This window comes from Alexandromys fortis, unplaced genomic scaffold (genome assembly GCF_014885135.2).
Source record: "Alexandromys fortis isolate MF-2015 unplaced genomic scaffold, M_Fortis_MF-2015_v1.1 scaffold_32, whole genome shotgun sequence".
NCBI classification, from domain to species: Eukaryota; Metazoa; Chordata; class Mammalia; order Rodentia; family Cricetidae; genus Alexandromys; species Alexandromys fortis.
The window spans coordinates 7,295,669-7,303,373 of NW_026067938.1; the positions used below are offsets into that span (position 1 = coordinate 7,295,669).

At 49.9% G+C, this 7,705-nt stretch overlaps 1 protein-coding gene across 1 annotated transcript in view; it reads right to left on the minus strand.

The window, feature by feature from the left end:
- The window catches only part of Acsl1 (acyl-CoA synthetase long chain family member 1), a 69,242-nt gene extending 62,389 nt beyond the window's left edge, over window positions 1-6,853 (minus strand). The window contains exon 1 of the mRNA XM_050147199.1: window positions 6,687-6,853. The gene's annotated coding sequence lies outside the window, so the exon portion shown is untranslated. The remainder of the gene's footprint in view (window positions 1-6,686) is intronic.
- Between the last annotated feature and the right edge of the window lie 852 nt (window positions 6,854-7,705).

Consider the following 7,705-nt stretch of genomic DNA (forward strand, 5'->3'; position numbering starts at 1 on the left):
TTCTATGGTGACATTTAAGATAGCCATCAATCTGACTACAGGGCAAGGCCATTTAGGCACCCTCTCCATTATTGCTTATGCCTCCCAGTTTTGATCAATCAAGACACTACGAAGGGACTATTGGGGTAAAGCACGGTATGAAATGCTGAAGCCACGCTACAGAAGCCCCCAACAGACAAGCTTAAAAAGAGACCTGGGGCCTGACTGTGGGGAGCCGTGACTATTTCTGTGCAGGAAGGATTGGGTCAGAGCCAGGCTTCAGGGAAAGCAGCTATCCCTTTCTTCCCAGCACCCTCATCCTCTTTTCTGTTTGTTTGGTTTTTTTTGTTTTAACTAAAAGCCTTCACTGTCTATGCTGGAGGTGACAGACTCTAGTTGGTTAGTGGCACTAAGAATCAAAGCAAGGACCAGGTGCCCACTAGCTGGGTGCTATTGTTCGGAGAGTACAGGAGAGTAAGCAGACAGTGCCCATGGACTGGGTTTGGGGACACAAGTCAAGGACAATACCTTGTTTCTATGGGCCATTCCAGGGCCCAGGAACATTTCTGAAAATATAGAAATGACAGTGACCGGGTCCCCTTCTTACCTAGAGGTCACACTAGAGGTCACAGAATGGTTGAAATGCTCGGATGAGGAGGAAAGATACACACCCATGCCATGAAGCTTGCAAGTCAGAGGCAGAAGGCTTACAAATATTAAATAGCCACTGAAAGAGATTCCAGTTTCTGAACTAGGGGTTGGGACACTTGAGACTAAGCCATTTTTAACTGGTATAGACATATGTCAACATTTTAGCCACCACCTTGGTTGCTGTGGCATCCCTGCTGCTTGTCAGAGAACCCAAGGTTCCAATGAATGAGAGTCTGAAAACAGTCACATTAGGTACCTCTGAGCGACAGCTCTCTGAGGAAAACGTGGAGAAAATGATCAACAATATAGGAAGACCCATGGAGATACAGACACAGGGTGTTCAAGGCCTGTGCCTACGCCTACGCCCCCTTTCAGGATACAGGCTAGCAGCTCAGGTATCTGGACAACTGACAGAGTCTTAGGTTGCAGAGCCCCCAGTCCCACGCGCTAGTGTCTTGTCCCAGTGTCCCAACTCATGGGGCTCTGAGACGGGCAGAGAAAACAGCACACCAGAGCCAGGCTGTAGAAGCCCTTGAGAGGCTAACTAAAGACTTTGTGATGGTTTTTGCCCTGGAGATCTGCTTCAGAAAAAAACTTCTTTTTTTAACCAATATCACTTTTTTTTTTTTTCATTTTTGAGATGGGGTCTCATTATCTAGTCCAGGCTATCCTGAAACTCACTAGGTAGCCCAGCCTGGCCTCCAACTCACAGTAATTCTCCTGCCTCAGCCTCCCAAGCATTGGAATTACAGGTGCTGTCATGTTCAGATTTGTTTCTTCTTAGTTTTCTTCTTAACAAGGGCATTTTCTGTCAACACGGGGGATAACTGACCATGAGCTTACTAAGAATGTAAGGGAGAATACAGGTGCATACTGGGAAGTGTTGGGCAGAGAGTAGATTACAATAAGTAGAAACTCGCTGGCTGACTGGGTCTCAGGACACTGAGTCAAGGACAACACTAGGGGCCAGACATTGGCCAGAGGGGAAGGCAGGTTGTGTAACCTTGTCTGACTTGTAGTCTCCCTTCCTACTGCTGCAGCCACAGTGACCGCACCAGTGAGATGAGAAGCCAGGCTATTTCAGAGGCCGGGGATTGTCTGAAAGGACACTGGGGTGTCAAGAGACAGAAGTGACCGTGCATGGTTCCACCGCTGCTCATCACACCTGCCTTCATCCACAGCAGCCCTGTTATATTTAGTCCACAGCTGCTAGCTCTGTACTTTAACCGGGAGAGACGCAAAATCATCGGGCAACACCACAGTGCCCGCAAGCTCCGAAGACAGAGGATTCCACTCGCTTGTCTGTTACATTACCACCGCACCGTGCCAAGAAGCGGGTAAAAGTGCTCCCCAAACACACAGCCGAGAGCAAACCCATGTGTTACAGAGAGGTGAATCTCTTATCAGAGTGCTGGGCTCCACCAGCTGTTAGGCTAAGGACCAGTTCCAACTGCGGTCTCCAACACTCTGCATTGATCATGCACCCCCGGCTGTGCGCTAGGCTTCCAAGACCTAGTTCAAAGGCAGAGGATTTTAAATTTTTAATTACTTTTCAGTTCTCCAGAAAGTCAGAGCGATGCAGTCAATGATCTTGGTCACTTACTACACTAGGCTGAAACAAGCTGTTACCTCTGGGAACTTCCGTGTGAGGAGGAGAACATTCACAGCTGAGGGTAAATGAGACAGAAAGCGAGAACCTGGCTTGCTTTGTTACTAGATGAGTAGAGCAGAACTTCCCAGGCCTGAGGATCCTAGCTCCAGAGAGACTTATGAGGGAAGCGTTCGAGAACACGGGCCCCAAAGCCAGGGAGCCGCCTAGGTTCAAATCCTGCCTTGGGCAACTTAATCTCTACACGTCACAGAGTGGCAGTTCTCAACCTCTGAGTCGAGAGCCCTTTGGGGGTGGGGAGGTAGAACAGTCCTTCATTGGGCTTGCATATCAGACATCCTGCATATCAGATATTTACATTACAGTTCATAACAGCAGCAAAATTACAGCTATGAAGTAATAACAAAAATATTGTTATGGTTGGGGGTGACCACCACATGAGGAGCTGTATTAAAGGGGCGCAGCATGGGAAGGGTGAGAACCAGTGTCAGAGCCTAGGACGCCTCCCAGAACTGCTGGGAGACCAATGAATTAACATCCGATCCTATTGGCTGGTCCCTAAACTGGTCCTGCTCCGCTGACTGACTGCTGAGCCTAAAGGGAGAGTCCAGCCCTGCTTCAGCTTTCCTTAACTCTGCTTAATCAACGGTGTTCTTGCCTCATGGCTCCAGACATGTCTCCTACGACAACCCTGAGTGGAGAGTGCCAATTTCTACGGCAGCCATAGCCCTGCGAATGGGTAGATAATACGTTTATCAGAAGTCGCACCCCAAATGGGGAAACAGTCTGAAAGGCAAAGCGCACTTTTCTGACGCACTCGCCTCTTCCCATTCATCTTTCGAGGCATGAAATCCTTATTTCAACAGTTCCCACTAAAATACATGAACCCGAAAGCCCATTAAAACCCATTCATTCATAATTTTCAAATCAGTTATAAAACCATGAGAGTTTTTTAATGAAAGAAAATGTCTTATTTTAAACATGCATATGTTAAACTAGAGAAAAGAGCTTGGTAAACTGTTCTGAAATCAACAAAGAGAGAGTAATGAGTAAGTTAAAAGTAGTCCTATTCAAAATTACGCACATCCAAGGGGAAGATCACTGTGTAACCGATTTAGGGGGTTAAAAATGACTTGTCTGGCTGGAAAGATGGCTTGGCACTTACGAGCACAGGTTGCTCTACCAGAGGACCCGGGTTTGATTCCCAGCATCCACAAGGCAGTCCCCAGAGATCCAAAGCCGCCTTCTACAACTTCTAGAAATCTGCAGACACTGAACAACATGCATGCAGGCAGATTATCCATACACATAAAATAAAAATAAAGGTTAATTTAAAAAAAATGTCAAAATGTTCAACTTCAAATGACAACATATGCCTTAAAATTACTTTTCTGCCAGGCAGTGGTAGCACACGCCTTGACTCCTAACACTCAGGAGGCAGAGGCAGGCAGATCTTTAAGTACGAGGCCAGCCTGGTCTACAGAGCTAGTTCCAGGACAGGTTCTAAAGTTAAAAAAAAAAAATTTAAGTTTGTTCATAAAACTGGAAGAAAATGAACCCAGATGTAATTTCTTCAAGGCTTTTAGTTTTTGTATGTCCTTGTTTAATAACAAATGTGTGTCTCTGGTGTGTGTATAACCCCCCCCCACTATATATATATAACTTTCATAATATGAAAAAGTAAAACTATACTTTGATTTAGCTATTTAGACAGCTTCCACATTTTTACTTACTACTTGAAGACTAGCAAATAATCCATAAAAAGAATGAACCCAGGCTCATATGTGAACCCAGCCACTGGTTTTGAAATCTCAGATTTAGGACATAGGACATATATTGCTGTCCGGCAGCCCCCCCCCCCCATCCTAAGGGAATCCAGGCCTCACATACCTCCAGGTGAAAGTGACATCCCTCCCAGGCAGTCGGGAACAAGAAAAGGACCACTTGATTGCAACCCTCAGGCCTCCTCACCTTGCTTCCACGAAGGCTACAACTGCCTCTGACAGCTAAGAAATCATAAGCAGCAGGACAAAGCAGAAGAATCCGCACATCTCGTTCATGAGATAGTTTTCTGTCCCTTGTCCATATTACCTACGCCCCAGGATCACACAAACTAAAATTTCTTCGGCGTTGACATCCAGCACTCTATCATCTCAGAGTACTCTCACAAACACCGGCAAAACTGCCTCTCCTGTCTAGCTCATCCAGTCCAGCTTCGACTTCGCAGGGCTTGCGCTTCTTGAACGTTCTCAGAAGCCCCTCGAAGGACTAGGATGCTGAACCCTCACCTCAAGCACAACGGTTTCAGATTAGCTCTGAGGAGATCCATCCTCCAGGCAACAATGCCAAAGGTACACCATGACCCGAAAGTGTTTGCCCAGTTTGGACCGAAGACCTTCACTGAAAACTCAGGCACCTTAATCTAGCGGGGCCAAACAGTCAGGCTTAATTAAAGAGGCTTTGGGCAACCCCCAGCTGCGAGCTGCCTTAAAGCGAGCGACGGCCGATTACGCTGCATCATATAAATAAGACTGTCCATAAAACATTTCTAAAGGTGTAGCTCAAATAGAATTCAGTCAGAAGAGACGGTGCATGCAAAGAAGCAATGGTGAGCTTACCCAACAAATGAAACTGATCTTACAAACAACATGACCCTCTGAAATGATTGAGTATAAACAGCTAGAACCTACGGTAGTCATCCCACAGCTTAGCAAAAAAAGAAAAAGCCACAGGGAGAAAGACAAAAAACCTCTCCATGTAACTATGTAAATGACAAAACCACCTGATCCTTCCCCAGACCCCTATGCTAAACACAGACCCACACTGCACTTGGTAACCACATCAAACCTCAAAGTGTGCTAAAGGCATTAACGCACCACACTGTGGCACGCTGGTTTGCACTTGATTATTCCTCCCTTAGCTCAGAACATCTAGAGGGAGCTGAAAAAGGACCTGTACGGTATAAATAGACACCCTGCCCCTACCTGCATTTGTCACATGGGATGTGTTAAATGTCAAAACTTGTAAGGCCCAGAGATTTCAGTCAGGTTGTCACGACAATAAAACACGGACAAAATGTAAATAACAGACACAGGAAGGAAATGTGTCCAAACGCTTATAATGGTGGGTGGGGAGGTGAGCTCTGTTTGTATGTTTGTTTTAAGTTCGGCTGTTGAAGAAGAGGTGAGGCGATAAAGTGTGTTGCTATGAGTTTTCCTTCACTAGTCACATGACGTATTTTCACCTCAAGGCAGACTTCACAGATGAACCAGACTTACACCAGAGATTTCTCAGTTGAAACTACAAGAACATCTCCTAAGATCTGGCCCTGTTTGTTTACTGCCCTTATCAGGCCTCACCGTGTTGCTCCAAGCGGTTGGTTCCTTTTGGCTCTTCTGTGTTCTCAAGCCTGCCCATTGCAGACCACGGGTTCAAACTTTTAAGTTTGGGTGGGCTTCGCAGTCACCGACACATGAAGAGAACCAGAACACCTAGAAGCGTTTGGATGTGTTTTGTTTGTTTGGGTTATGCTAATAATTCTCATTGAGATAACTACAGATTACATGTTGAAACGTGTACCAGAAACATAAGCAAATGTCAAGTCCTATAGGGAATACTCACGTCCCAAGAAGCTTAAATGTCTCGGCAAGACATGTTCTTAATGGCCATTCTTAACTAGGTTCCATGACCAAGAGCTTGGGTGGAGTGGAAAGATGGTCTGCAAGCCCTGGCATAACGCACTGATTAGATGGAGCTTCTGTTTCTAGATCTAATCCACGTGTTCTTCCAAGTCCTCTATCAGCATTCGCTGTCTCCGCTTCAAGGTGATAAATACCATTTTTGCTCCCTAATTTGAAAAAAATTTAAAAGCCAGATTGCCTAAAATCAATGACTCCATCACTGCTGTGTGCAGTGGCTGTGGGCGCCCTTCTTGGAGACACCGCGAGAATTTCTACTTATGACATCGGGCTCCGGGCGCTGCCTCTGACCCTCCTCGAACGCTCGGCGCAGGGGCACGTCACAGAGCTGCACCGGGACAGTCCGTCTCCACGCGCGGTGCGAGCGCACCTCACAACCCCTGCCTCAGGGGCACGAGGGATGAGGTGGCGGAGACACCCGGGTCCCCAGCCGGCAGGACCACCTCTCTGCACCTGAGCCGGGCAGGGCTCCGCCACCCCAGCCAGGGACCGGTGCTGCGAGGCGCGCCCCGACTCCGCGGTGCACCAGCCGCGCGCGCACGGCCCGCGGGGAACCCTGCTCGGGCACCGGAAGCGGCGGCCGCCCGGGCGGTCTCGGAGCCTCCCGATGCCGAGGGAAATGAGGCCGCGGAGGCCAGGCCGGAAAAGCGGAACGTCCCGCAGAGCCGCGCGGGGCGGCTCTCCAGGGTCGGCCCGGCTAGGGTCGCCTTGGCCGACACGCGGCCCCTCCTCGTAGCTGGCGCACTCACCTCCTCCGCTGCCCCGGCAGCCCTGTAGGCGGCTGTCACTGCAGTCCACCAACTGCCCCGCGCCGGGTCGCGAGGCTATTTAAGGACTCGCGGCTGCAGCTGCTCTTTTGCCTGCGCCACCGGCGTTGCAGCAGCAGGGCCAGGCGGCTGGTAGTGCGCGTGCCGCGCCGCGCCACCCCGCCCCGCCCCGTCCTCAGGCCCCGCCCCTCCCCATATCCTAGCGCGCCCGCTCCCCCCCACCCCAACCTGCCGGCTCCGCCCCTCTTGTCGCGCAGGTCTAGCCTGTCCTGCCCCCTCAGGCCCGCCGCTCCTCTCAGGCCCCGCCCAACCAGCACCATTCCCGCCTCCTAAGCCCCGCCCTGCTAGCCTGCCCCATCCCCTCAGACCGGCCGCTCCCCTCATGCCCCACCCATCAGCTCCAAGCCTTCCCTTCAGGCCCCGCCTCCTTCTTCGTTCTCTCCACCCCTCAAAACCCGGTCCATCCCCTTCAGGCCCCGCCCAGTCCGGCCGACCCCGCCTCTTAGGCCGCGCAGTAGGCGTGGCCTCTCTCAAGTCCCAGAGCGTGCTTGGTAGTCAGCAAGCAAAAGCCAGGCTATCACCAAACTGGCCCATAGTTTCACGACGAATCTGAGGAAGGGCAAAGGGTAAATCTGTGTCTTAACCCCAAAATATCCTGAACCCCGTTAATGAGATGCTTTGGAATGTTGTAGGCATCTTTTAGCTCTTCCAGCCTCAGCATTCTGCCCAGCTGATTGCTTGGCATGGTCTCTCTGCCAGCGTCTCTGCTTCAAAGGACCATGGTGGCCAAAGATTCCCCATCTTTTCTTTAACACCGGTATACACGACCCCCTTTAATCCACTTTCACCACGGTCCCCATACCAGGTTTCGCCACAGCCCTTGGCTAGGAAGACTGGACTTCTGCAATGTCCTGGCCATAGGCATCTCTGGACTCCCCAGGCTCTGGGGATAGTTAGAGTGGCGAGCAGACTAGACATTGCTCAAGGATGATGTCCACCGG